This window comes from Oncorhynchus kisutch, linkage group LG26 (genome assembly GCF_002021735.2).
Source record: "Oncorhynchus kisutch isolate 150728-3 linkage group LG26, Okis_V2, whole genome shotgun sequence".
NCBI classification, from domain to species: domain Eukaryota; kingdom Metazoa; phylum Chordata; class Actinopteri; order Salmoniformes; family Salmonidae; genus Oncorhynchus; species Oncorhynchus kisutch.
This window is the reverse complement of record NC_034199.2, coordinates 20,693,280-20,707,611: the sequence shown is the minus strand read 5'-3', so window position 1 is coordinate 20,707,611 and position 14,332 is coordinate 20,693,280. Positions and strand designations below refer to the sequence as shown.

Sequence of the window (14,332 nt, the reverse complement as noted above, 5' to 3'; positions counted from 1 at the left end):
CAATGGCACTATTTTTTGAGAACATAACAAGCCACAGCTCTTGACCCCATTCGTGTGGCGTGGAGCACCTGCTCCCTCTGACTGGCAGAAACACAAACAATTATCACAAGACCACTTCATATTACCTTCACCGATTCCACAGCAACCAACTCCATTTTCACCCACCCTGAAATCACATATGGATCAGCCAAAAGGCAGGGGGTCCACTTTCTCCAAAAATATGACTAATTTTTTGTGTACTTGCAATGTGGAGGAGGTCGAAGAGAGTGAGGGAGGTAGAGGGTGAGCTTGAATCGGTTGAAGATGGCGGGGAAAAAATTAGTCATATTTTTGGAGGAACTTTCTCCAAAAATATGACTAATTTTATTCCCGCCATCTTGTCCTGGCTTCCAGGCCAAGGCAGCAACTTGCCCTTTACACAGCAACCTGGAAACTCAACATGTCACGCAAATGCAAATAAAAACAGAATAAAGCTGATTACTTGTTATATCACTGTGTAAATTGAGCTGAATACCTTTAAAGTAGACTATTTCAATTTCCTCCTTGATTATGAAGGCAACGTCCGAATGCAAAATAACCAGTCATTCAACAACGTATATTGTATGATTCGTGGAAGTAAATCAATCTCCATGTCATACCACGCATTGTCTCTCGGCGGTGACGTCACCAGTCGGACGAGTGGATTGTGGTGGAGGCAGCTTGTGCTAGAGGGGGAGAGAACTAGCAAGCAGCGAGTGGAATAGCTGGGCTAGAGAATGGAATCGTTCTGAGAAACCGAACCAAATACGTGAATTTAGTTTTGTTGCGCTTTTGATCACGACTCGGTTGGTTTGTGAAAAGGTGTTCTGTTTCTTCCCCAGTGTGTGTGGCTCTCCAGTCCCCGTTGCTCGTTCTCGTTGGAGTGAACACCAAGGTAAGGACAATTTTCAACTGAGCGTAAAGTTGGTGTGGTCGCCCGGGCTTGATGTTTGTGGCGTGAACTATAGGCTATGGCTGCTGTGTTTTCTTTTCACAAATGTAGTAATGCAAACTATGACACGTCAGTGGGTACAAACATACAAAGTAGCCTATCCATTGTTTGGTACAAGGCCTAGCTAGACGGGGACAATATCCATGGACCATGTTGTCCGTTCACTAGTGTAGACCGTCACTTTCTGATTCTTTAGGGCACTGTCTTTGTGTCCACACTCCACACGGTGCAGTTGATAGGCTATATGTGCGTTATTACAGGCTTCCAGTAAAATATGGTTAACATACAAATGTAATGTTTTCCTTTTACCTTAAAGAATGCACTTATTATATTAAGTAGGCTTGAATATGTTATTACCGAGTAGCCTATAGCCTTCGACTCATTCATTAACATCACTTGTGCTTCCACTGTTTGAAACCGTCGTGTTTGGTTTACATCGTAGGCTGTCTGTTTTCTTTAAATAATTCTAATTGCTTCCCAGTTTTTCCATTTGTTTCAATTTGTTTTGTGCTTAAATCAATTGGGGAATTTCTAAACGCTATCCCATAGCCTATTGGCTTGTTCCACACTGGGTCTACAATCCGAAGATCAAATTCCCGCATACAGCTCATATTCGTTGGGATGATAATTGTTAGCCTATTGTATCGCTGGTTGTTACACTGTTGCTTTAACAGCTGCGCTTAGATGGACATTAAACACTCTTCATAGCACACTTTTTTTTCTCACACATTGCAGAAATGGATGTTTATTTGCCAGAATTAAAGAGCTTCACATTGTAGGCTACTGTAGCCGACAGGGTTTACATACAGTAGCCTGCTTTGCAGTCTGGCAGAGTAGTTCATGAACTGCTCTCACCCACAGCCCAGACAAAAGAGCAATGACAGCAATGTGTAAGTAAATCCCATTAGAATCCACCATGGTGTGTCCACTCTTTTGTCTACTACAGTTTAAAAACGAATGTGCGGTTTGATAGCCTGAAATGCACATGGTTTTGAGTAGCCTAATGTAGCTTCCAGTTTCTATCCACCTACACCCCACAGTTCTCTAATGTTATTCCTTCCATTAGGCTTCCGGATGTGTGAAGTGGTTCCCGCTGAGCGGTACTGGACTTTACAGTCCTAATACTATTTTACTCACATTATACTGCAAATGCCGCATAAATGCCAGAACTAACCCATTTCGCTCCTAGATGTGGACAATAGCATGAACATGTTCTAGGGATTAAGAGACCTATATGGAAACTGAGTTTATCAGTGTTCTTCTCCTTATCAGACAGTTTTATGTGATGACAGATTAAGGTACTGTAGGCTATCTGGGACAGTCAGACAGTACGGACGCTCAGGGGTAAGGTGTAGTTTCAGGGCGCACCCACAGCGCCGCCACACCCCTGTGTTAAGGTAGGTCACCGTGGCAACACAGTTTTTATGGTACACGGTTTGCTGCCGCTGTTGCAATGACAGGTATGTGTGTGGAATGCAGGGTTTGGCGTTCTCTGTAGTCCTGTTGTTACATTTGGGAGGGGACCTGTTTGATTTTGGCATTATGTAAACTACTGTTTGCTGACTGAGGAAGGGCAAGCCATTCTGCTGCTCTGTGTGGCCTGCACTTTTGTTTTTGGTTGGGGGGGAAACGTGGCCTAAAGGACAGAAGTCAGAAACTACCACAGAGTCTTCTCGGCACACAACCATTAACCTCAATCCACGCCTAAAATGATCAACGAATCACCAAGCTGTTGATTAGTTGAAGGGGTGTGTTACTGCCGGGTTAAAGGGAGACTTCGGGATTTTGTCAATGAGGGCCTTTATCTACTTCCCCAGAGTCAGGTGAACTCGTGCATAGCATTTTTATTTCTTTGTGTCCAGTATGAAGGAAGTTATAGGTAGTTTTGCGAGTCAATGTTAACTAGTGTTAGCTCAGTGACTGGAAGTTTACGGGTGTCTGCTAGTGTGCACGTGAAACTACCTCTTCTTTCGTATACTGGACACAGAGACAAAAATGGTATCCACAAGTTCACCTGACCTCTGGGGAAGTAGATAAAGGGCCTCATTGACAAAATCCCAAAGTATCCCTTTAACACTTACAATACAGAAATAGATTGAGCATCACTGCTGTACAACCTGATTGGAAATCAAGGTGCTAAATCATTTAGTGCTGACAGTAGAAATCATTAGTTTGTTAGCGAGACCGAACACTAGCCTAGCCCAGTTGGGTTTTCTATGGCTGACTCAACCGTTTTAAGAAAGGCCGACACAACAGTCTTAAACTCAATCACGTCAGGTCTGATAAAGGGGATACCTAGTCAGTTGCGCAACTGAATGCATTCATCGGAAATGTGTCTTCATCATTTAACACATCTGAATCAGAGAGGTGCGGGGACTACCTTAATCAACGTCCAGTTCATGTGCGTCCGGTGAAACGAAAGACCGTCATGCTTCCCAGACGAAACAGTTTGTTAGACTTCATGCATATATTACAACATTTTGTGACGTTTTTGTTCAGACTTTGGTGAGGGTTTTTTCGGGATTTTTGGGAGCACACTTTTTTCTGGAGATAGACTTCGTCTTTGAACTTTAGTTTATGCCCCTGCATCAGTGATTGGTCAACAGTAGGCATTCTTCAAAAGTCTTTGTCATTCAACCAGAGACGACTCGTTTTCATGCAGATTTTCCTTTAAAAAAAAATATATAAAATTGTGCGACTAAGATCTCATCAGCAAAAACTTATTAACTCAAATCTGTCATAAATTTTCTTAGATTAATTCAGACTATATTTTGAGGAAGTCTACTAGCTACGGTGCCTCAAAATGGACAAACTGCACTATTGCCCCTTTTTTTTGTTTTTCAAGCGAAGGTCTTTCAAGGGAGTTTGAGCACACTCGTTCGGCTGGGCGTCAGCCAAACTGAAGCATGCTGACGCCTTAAACCTGCTTTGTCATATCACAACAACTATGGGACAGTGTTCTTTCTTAAATAGCCAGAACATTTAGGCCTAATGCTATCACAACCCACCATCCTACTGAGCTCTGGAATTTGTTGTGTACACACTGTGCCCCTTCAGTGACATTATCTGATTTTACACAAAAGAGCTGTATGGAGCTCCCACTTGGTCTGGTGTATTTGTAGAGAGGGTGTATTGACCCCACTGAGAGAGAAACCACTATTTGTCCCTTGACGACATGGGCTCTTTCAGGCTCCTAGACATATAAACCTCTAATGCGGCGGTCTCCTACCGGATTCTTAAATTTTTTAAATATAGGCTACATGCAATGGTAAAGAAACCTCATCTGTTGTGCTTGTTATAGAGAAAATCAACGAGCTCCACATCAGAAGCCATGTTGGAAAACCACTGCATCACAACACAACTGATTTGGTAGCAAAGTAGCCAATGCTGAAAATGTCTTTCTGTGACCTCTTTCTCCCACTGCAAAATGTTAATCTTCCCAAAAGGGGTGGACTAGATGGGCACAGACCCAGATGAATGGATCATCAGCGGACATAGAGAGAGATTATTTCATACGGGCAGATAGAGTGATGGGAGCCAAATCAAATGTATTTATAAAGCCCTTCGTACATCAGCTGATATCTCAATGTGCTGTACAGAAACCCAGCCTAAAACCCCAAACAGCAAGCAATGCAGGTGTAGAAGCACGGTGGCTAGGAAAAACTCCCTAGAAAGGCCAAAACCTAGAGAGGAACCAGGCTATGTGGGGTGGCCAGTCCTCTTCTGACTTTGCCGGGTGGAGGTTATAACAGAACATGGCCAAGATGTTCAAATGTTCATAAATGATCAGCATGGTCAAATAATAATAATCACAGGCAGAACAGTTGAAACTGGAGCAGCAGCACAGCCAGGTGGACTGGGGACAGCAAGGAGTCATCATGTCAGGTAGTCCTGAGGCATGGTCCTAGGGCTCAGGTCCTCCGAGAGAGAGAGAATTAGAGAGAGCATACTTAAATTCACACAGGACACCGGATAGGACAGGAGAAGTACTCCAGATATAACAAACTGACCCTAGCCCCCCGACACATAAACGACTGCAGCATAAATACTGGAGGCTGAGACAGGAGGGGTCAGGAGCCCAATGGTTCTCATTGTTATTCTCCCTCTAGTCATTGTGGTAATCTGGAGCCTGGCAGTCAGGGCAGGGCAGCCGTTAACCGTGGCAGCCGTTACAGTAATAATGGAACTGAACACACTGTGACCCAGGAAGAGAAAGAGGATTTGTTGTGCCATTGAGAAGACAAGACACAGTGACGGCAATCGACAGTGGTGTTAGTGTGTTTTGTTCTGTATGCCATATTGATCTGTGCACACACACATTGCAAGCCTAATGATAACATGGGGAGAGCAAATGTTGAAGAGATTCATGCCATTATAGGCACCCAATACATGATTTCATAAGAACCGGCCCTTCGAGCTTGGAACACTTAAAGAGTTCTCCGGACACAGACAGTTCCAGGAGCCTTTGGCCTTTGGCTGAACCTTCTTAATTCTGCCTTCTCATCAATTATGGTTTCACAGCCTTCACCTTTCCTCTATTTTATTACAGCGTGTACCAGCTCTCCCTCTTCGTCGCTCTTTGTTGCTCACTCACTCTCCCTGGCTCGCTCTCTCACTCATTCTCCCATTAATGATTTTAAGCTGTTTATCTCACGTCTGTCTCAATGCTCCCATCCTTCCCTCCCTATTTGCCCTCTCTCTCAGGCCCTCACTCTGCTTGAGTCCACCTGAACCTCCAATGCCCTTGTGTCATCAATGGGCACCCAGCCTAATCCTGTTCTGGGATGCATATATGGACAGAGAGGGGGACAGATAGAGGGAATGGGATTGGTATAGGGAGTGGGAGATGGCACTGGCATGTCTCTCTCACTACCCATCCACGCCCCCAGCCCCTTAAACTAGGCCCTTAAAAAGAGTGACCTCTCCCATGGATGCTGGAGGACAGGGAAAATAAATTGAGAATGCTTGGGAGTCACTGAAAAAATCTGTTAACTTGGTGCGTCATGAAGACATTACGTACAGAGACCGTATACAGACTGTCAGTGTGTAAGTTCCAGAGCTTTAGAAACTCCACAGGGGTGAGGCGGGGGGGGGGGGGGGGGGGCATTTCACACCACCACAACTCTCCCTATTTGTCCCCCTCGAACTGATGTCTCCACCCCCTGACAGACAAGAGGCCATTAATTCATAAACACCCTCAGAAGTGCTCGTTAAAGAGTAATTAAGGGTCGAAGGCACTCCTGTGCCCTCTCCCAGTTTGCATGGCTGGCTTCGAATTACCCCGGTGAAAATGGCCACTTTGGGCCGTGGAGCAAGACGGAGCGAGCAGCGAAACCCAACGCTCCCTGAGAGAAAGAAAGAGAGTCCTCAGTTCAGGACCTCCACACACACACAGTTAGGTAATCGCTGCATCAAGGTCTGGATTTACTTGGCTTGCTATCTAGTCACAGGAAATACAGTGGGCGGCGGGATTCTGTGTGTGTGTGCACTTGCCTTTGCCTGCCACCCTAGGTGCAGCCTGATTGTAGGGCTCCCAAATAGCGCAGCGGTCTAAGGGACTGCATCTCAGTGCTTGAGGCGTCACTACAGACACCCTGGTTCGAAACCAGGCTGTATCACAACCGGCCGTGATTGGGAGTCCCATAGGGCAGCACATAATTGGCCCAGCGTCGTCCGGGTTTGGCCGGTGTAGGCCGTCATTATAAATAAGAATCTGTTCTTAACTAACTTGCCTCGTTAAATAAAACATGTATGCTGAAACTGAAATACAAAGACAACATCATTTAGTTCCGTGCAACTCGTGCACTCTCCCTGACAACTCATGCACTCTCCCTGACAACTCATGCACTCTACCTGACAACTCATGCACTCTACCTGACAACTCATGCACTCTCCCTGACAACTCGTGCACTCTCCCTGACAACTCATGCACTCTCCCTGACAACTCATGCACTCTACCTGACAACTCGTGCACTCTACCTGACAACTCGTGCACTCTACCTGACAACTCATGCACTCTACCTGACAACTCATGCACTCTACCTGACAACTCATGCACTCTACCTGACAACTCATGCACTCTACCTGACAACTCATGCACTCTACCTGACAACTCATGCACTCTCCCTGACAACTCATGCACTCTCCCTGACAACTCATGCACTCTACCTGACAACTCATGCACTCTACCTGACAACTCGTGCACTCTACCTGACAACTCGTGCACTCTACCTGACAACTCGTGCACTCTCCCTGACAACTCGTGCACTCTCCCTGACAACTCGTGCACTCTCCCTGACAACTCGTGCACTCTCCCTGACAACTCGTGCACTCTACCTGACAACTCGTGCACTCTCCCTGACAACTCGTGTACTCTACCTGACAACTCGTGCACTCTACCTGACAACTCGTGCACTCTCCCTGACAACTCGTGCACTCTCCCTGACAACTCATGCACTCTCCCTGACAACTCATGCACTCTCCCTGACAACTCATGCACTCTACCTGACAACTCATGCACTCTCCCTGACAACTCGTGCACTCTACCTGACAACTCGTGCACTCTCCCTGACAACTCGTGCACTCACCCTGACAACTCGTGCACTCTCCCTGACAACTCGTGCACCCTCCCTGACAACTCGTGCACCCTCCCTGACAACTCGTGCACCCTCCCTGACAACTCGTGCACTCTCCCTGACAACTCGTGCACTTTACCTGACAACTCGTGCCAGTGCTGTTCTGTGAACGTTGTGAAAAACATCCTTTCAACTTGAACACTGGGGTACTAGTGTGACTCCCCCAGAGGCAGCAGTCATATGCTGCTGCCAGTTTAAAGCAGCCAGTCACTAAAAGAAGGCAGGTTGCCAGAAGTAGCATGGAGCTGTGATTTTCCCCCTCTGCCTCCTGGCTTCAGTCATGTTCAGATAACAACCCAGATCCCCCCGTGTGTTCTGAGGACAGGTCAAACCCTCAAGGAGCTGGACCGGCATTACAGAGAGAGGGGGAAGGCCGAGTGAAGGGTAAAGAGATGGGGGGGAGAGAGGCAGTGGAAAGATGGAGGGTACAAGGAATGGAAAAGGTCAGGCTAAAGGAGGGAGGATGGAGGACACGGTTCTTGAAATGTAAATAGCGAGGGAAGGTAGGGACGGTCCTATGAACACACAATAACTGGTAGAAGAGTGATGTTTGTCAATTTGTTTTAGTTAGAGCATGAAGGGCCTACCAACATATCTACTAAGTGGACACTGCAATCCTCTCTCTCTATCTCTCTCTCGTATATATATATATATATATATATATATATATACATATATATATATATATATATATATATACATACACACACACACACACACACACACACACACACACACACACACACGTGTTGTGATATTTTAATGGGTTTGCTGCAGGACATCAGTTTGGCTCAGTCCCAAAATGATGGAGAATGCTTTCATGAGTGGCTCACACCTGTCCAATGGCCTCTCTGTCTCTGGGGGTGTAAATGGCATTTCTCCTCTCATGAAAAGGGAGAGTTTTTTTTCACTCCATCTCTTCTCTTCTTACCTCCCCATTACTGTGTTGGATGTGATCCTCTGTCCCGCTGGCTGTGTATGGATCACATAGCCATAGCCCTGATGATGAGATAGCTGTCAGGGTTAGACATGGCTGCTATACCCTATCCCTGCTATACCCTATGAAGGTGTAATATGGCCTCCTTTGCGTACACACTCACACATGTTGAGGATGCACTACGAAACCACTATTTATGAGACGGATGGCTTAAGAGTGACAGGGTCCTCGGGATTACCAGGGCCAAACAAATACACAGTGGACACAGTGATGCCTGTTGAATGTGGCTGTTCAGTGTTTTGTGTGACAGGGTTTCTGTGGAAGGAGACATCACCATTCTGCCTGGTAAATACAAAACATAGAAACACTTCTGTTGTCAAGAGCTGGGTTGTTTAGCATGCCATTTTCAGGGGGGAAATCTATTTCATGGGGTGTTATTCTGTGACTACTTGTTATGGTGTAATGCCAGAAGTTTGTCCTGACCAAAAAATGTCAAGCTCGACAGACACACACACGCACACACAGGTTGATGCAGCAAGTCGTGACATTTATTTATTTTGTCCTGGGCCAGAGATGTTCCACCACACACAGACTGCTTCCGTTTCTCTCTCTGATTGTGCGTCAGACTTACTCCCTGGGTCTGAGGGCCTTGTCACAACGTCAGAGCAGGGCTTGTGTATATATAACACACACGTGCTTGGGCAAGGCAAGCAGGACAGCAGTGACTCACCCCCAGTATATACCCGCTGCTCACCAGGCCAAAGGCCATGACAGACTCACTCACTCACACAGAGAGATCTCTTCAATCAAATCAAAAAGAAATCTGATTTTATTTGTCACATGCGCTGAATAGAACAGATGTAGACCTTAGTGAAATGCTTACTTACAACCAACAATACTTTAAGAAGTAAAAAAAAAAGTGTTAAGTAAAAAATAGAAAAGGAAAGAAACAAGTAATTTAACAGCAGGAGTAAAATAACAATAGTGAGTCTATATACAGGGTATTACGGTACAGAGTCAATGTGGAGGCTATATACAGGGTATTACGGTACAGAGTCAATGTGGAGGCTATATACAGGGGGTACCGGTACAGAGTCAATGTGGAGGCTATATACAGGGTGTTACGGTACAGAGTCAATGTGTGGGGGCACCGGTTTGTCGAGGTAATATGTACATGTAGGTAGAGTAAAAGTGTCTGCATAGATAATACACAGAGCGTAGCAGCGGCATAAAAGAGGTGTCTGGGTAGCCCTTTGATTAGCTGTTCAGTAGGCTTATGGCTTGGGGGTAGAAGCTGTTAAGAAGCCATTTGGCTGGCTACCGCCTGCTGTGCGGCAGCACAGGAACTATGGTGGCCTGCTTGAAACATGTTGGTATTACAGACTCAGTCAGGGACAAGTTTAAAATGTCAGTGAAGACACTTGCCATTTGGTCAGTGCATGCTTTGAGTACACGTCCTGGTAATCTGTCTGTGAATGTTGACCTGTTTTAAAGGTCTTACTCACATCGGCGTGATCACACACTTGTCCAGAACAGCTGATGCTCTCATGCATGTTTCAGTGTTACTTGCATCGACACGAGCATAGAAGTAAATTAGCTCGTCTGGTAGGCTCGTGTCACTAGGCAGCTTGCGGCTGTGCTTCCCTTTGTAGTGTGTAATAGTTTGCAAGCCCTGCCGCATTCGCCAAGCGTCAGAGCTGGTGTAGTACGACTCAATTTTTGCCTGTTTGATGGTTCGTCGGAGGGCATAGCTTCCGGTTTAGAATCCCACTCCTTGAAAGCGGCAGCTCTACCCTTTAGCTCAGTGCAGATGTTGCCTGTAATCCATGGCTTCTGGTTGGGGTACGTACAGTCACTGTCGGGACGACGTCATCGATGCACTTATTGATAAAGCCAGTGACTGATGTGGTGTACTCCTCAATACCATCTGAAGAATCCCGGGAACATATTCCGGTCTGTGCTAGCAAAACAGTCCTGTAACTTAGCATCTGCTTCATCTGACCACTTTCTTGTTGACTGAGTCACTGGTACTTCCTGCTTTCGTTTTGGCTTGTAAGCAGAAATCAGGACAATATAATTATGGTCAGATTTGCCAAATGGAGGGCAAGGGAGAGGTTTGTATGCATCTCCGTGTGTGGAGTAAAGGTGGTCCAGAGTGTTTTTCCTTCTGGTTGCACATTTAACATGCTGGTAGAAATGAGGTAAAGCAGATTTGAGTTTCCCTGCATTCAATTCCCTGGCTACTAGGAGCGCCGCCTCTGGATGAGCGTTTTCCTGTTTGCTTATGGCCGTATACAGCTCATTGAGTGTGGTCTTTGTGACAGCATCGGTTTGTGGTGGCAAATAGACAGCTACGAAGAATATAGATAAACTCTCTTGGTAAATAGTGTGGTCTACAGCTTATCATGAGATACTCTACCTCAGGCAAGCAAAACCTAGAGACTTCCTTCAATCCCTATATTTCTTCACCCATCAGTTACTTCTGGTGAACCACTGTGTATTTAAGAGGTTGTGTGCCAAGTTAGTTTTCCGTCATAAGTAATCATCTTGCCCTGAGTTCTTGGCTTTAGCTCAGTGAGCTAACACTCTTGTGGTATGCCAACAACCAGCAAGCAGTGGGTGGTAGTGTAATGAAGGGTCATACAGTAAACATACACTCGTCACTCCAAATTGTTCTCTTCACATTCTCTCGTTACCCCTCTCTCTCTGTCAACCCCCGTGTACTGTCACTCTGTTCACTCTGTGGGGCACTGGGTTGCACTTAATAATTCAGCTATTCAGAGCAGTTGTAGAGGAGAGAGGGATGGAGAGGAGGAGAGGGGGATGGAGAGGAGGAGAGAGGGATGGAGAGCAGGAGGTACAAAGAAAGTGAAGCACATGCTGGGAGAGAATCAACAGCACTTTAATGGAGGGAGGTAGACTTACTTTTTTTTGTTACTTTTTATTATGGAGTGTGACTTTATACAGTATGTACAGTATGTAGCAATACGACTATTATAGCCTTTCTTAAAGTGTGGGTTGCGGACCTGTTAATGGTCGTGACGTGTCCGAGTAAATGTATAATTATTTCATTAATTACTAAGAAAAATTTGTCCAAGTGCAACTGCGCCCTCTGTTCGGCGGCGCCCTCTGTTCGGCGGCGCCATCTGTTCGGCGGCGCCCTCTGTTCGGCGGCGCCCTCTGTTCGGCGGCGCCCTCTGTTCGGCGGCGCCCTCTGTTCGGCAGGGCTCTCTGTTCGGCAGGGCTCTCTGTTCGGCAGGGCTCTCTGTTCGGCAGGGCTCTCTGTTCGGTAGGTAGATGTTGTAATGACACAACAAAAAATGCAGCGCTACACAGAACAAAAGCAGAAAAATACTAAGCGCTACACTTCCAACTAAACAAGTTCAAGTCGAGCAGTCATTTGAAATAATAAGAACATTTCAGCAAGACAAAGGCAAAATCCATTAACGCCAAGATAATGGAATTAATTTCCCTTGACAATCAACCGTCCTCTGTCGTGAATGATGTTGGCTTTCGCCGACTGGTCGAGCCCCGGGACACACTATATTTCAGATGTTGCCCTACCAGAGTTACAGTATTGTTGAAACGTCTGTGATCTACTTGCTATGGGCGTCACTGCTATTAGCTTCACGACTGACATTTGCACCAGCAATGTCAACCCCATGAGCATGCTGAGTCTGACATCACAGTGGGTCCATGAGGATTTTGTACTGAGGAAAGCCGTATTGCTCGTATTCCCTCCGAGCCTCTACTCTTTTGCCACCCTGCTCAATGCTAGGTTCAAGGACTGCTACTTCGATGCAGACAAGAAACATGGTTTACGTGAAATGTTACACACATAGCTGGACAAGATGGAAACGGGCACCAAAGAAGAGAAGCCACGGACAGACAGCTGAAACTTCACTGCTTGACATGTATGATGAAATCCTGGTTGAGAATGAAACAAATGAACAATGAAACAGCACAGCAAGTAAGGGAAATAAATAGGTTTTGATTATGTTCTACTGGTAATGGGGACATGGGTAAATGCCAACAAAATAACTTTTGTGTATGTGAGTGTAACCTTCACTAGGCAAGTCAGTTAAGAACAAATTATTTTTTACAATGACGGCCCTACCCCGGCCAAACCTGGAGGACGCTGGGCCAATTGTGCTCTGCCCTATGGGACTCCCAATCACGGCCGAATGTGATACAGCCTGGATTCGAACCAGGGACTGTAGTGACACCTCTTGCACTGACATGCAGTGCCTTAGACCGCTGTGTGTGTGTGTTAACTATTTAATTGTACTAAAATGAATAGACCTGCTTGTTAAACTTCAACCAGCCACACACCTCTTATTAGGAGTGGTTTTGTTTGTTTGTCTTTCTGGTCAACATCTGTGTGATGTGATCAGTTTATTCTAGTTCATAATAACAATGACGTATTTTATTTTAAGTCACAGTTCCAACAATCATTTCTACAGTAAGATGTACAGTAGGCCTGACCATTTATCTGTACTGTTACTTAGGGTTGCACGATCAAACGGAGCCTGTGTGTGTTCTGTTAGATACCTGTGTGATGCGATCAGATTCTTCCTGTTCAGAATGAAAATGACTTATTGTATTTTAACAGCAACAGTTCCAACCTTGACGAATATGTAAGTGTTTTTAATGGGGAACAATACCCATATGAATAGCTATGGATGTTTATCTAATTTCATTGTTATTGTCTATATTGCTATAGTTTTAGGCATAAGGGCAATGTAATGTACTCATATTTATGTATAGTTGCATGTTTTCCTAAGCTTGGGTCCCGTGCTGAAAAAGTTGAAGAACCCAATGGCTATTAGCATCGAGCAGTGATGTCATCTTCCTCAGGGCTTGAAGTTCAGTTGCAAGGGTACACGACTGCCTTGTGTAGTCAGATGGAGGGAGATGGGAGATGTATCGAATTCATGGTTTTGTTCCAAATGCCCGTTCCAAATGCCCGTTCCAAATGCCTGTTCCAAATGCCTGTTCCAAATGCCCGTTCCAAATGCCCGTTCCAAATGCCCGTTCCAAATGCCTGTTCCAAATGCCCGTTCCAAATGCCCGTTCCAAATGCCCGTTCCAAATGCCCGTTCCAAATGCCTGTTCCAAATGCCCGTTCCAAATGCCCGTTCCAAATGCCTGTTCCAAATGCCTGTTCCAAATGCCTGTTCCAAATGCCCGTTCCAAATGCCCGTTCCAAATGCCCGTTCCAAATGCCCGTTCCAAATGCCCGTTCCAAACGCCCGTTCCAAACGCCTGTTCCAAATGCCTGTTCCAAATGCCTGTTCCAAATGCCCGTTCCAAATGCCCGTTCCAAATGCCTGTTCCAAATGCCTGTTCCAAATGCCCGTTCCAAATGCCTGTTCCAAATGCCCGTTCCAAATGCCTGTTCCAAATGCCCGTTCCAAATGCCTGTTCCAAATGCCTGTTCCAAATGCCCGTTCCAAATGCCTGTTCCAAATGCCCGTTCCAAATGCCTGTTCCAAATGCCCGTTCCAAATGCCTGTTCCAAATGCCTGTTCCAAATGCCTGTTCCAAATGCCTGTTCCAAATGCCTGTTCCAAATGCCCGTTCCAAATGCCTGTTCCAAATGCCCGTTCCAAATGCCTGTTCCAAATGCCCGTTCCAAATGCCCGTTCCAAATGCCCGTTCCAAATGCCTGTTCCAAATGCCCGTTCCAAATGCCTGTACCAAATGCCTGTTCCAAATGCCTGTTCCAAATGCCCGTTCCAAATGCCCGTTCCAAATGCCCGTTCCAAATGCCCGTTCCAAATGCCTGTT

The 14,332-nt window shown here is 45.8% G+C and overlaps 1 protein-coding gene across 1 annotated transcript in view; it reads left to right on the top strand.

The window, feature by feature from the left end:
* Positions 1–644: 644 nt before the first annotated feature.
* LOC109871112 (cytoplasmic protein NCK2-like) overlaps positions 645–14,332 on the top strand; it is a 49,627-nt gene continuing 35,939 nt past the window's right edge. Inside the window, exon 1 of the mRNA XM_020461944.2 lies at positions 645–913. The gene's annotated coding sequence lies outside the window, so the exon portion shown is untranslated. The remainder of the gene's footprint in view (positions 914–14,332) is intronic.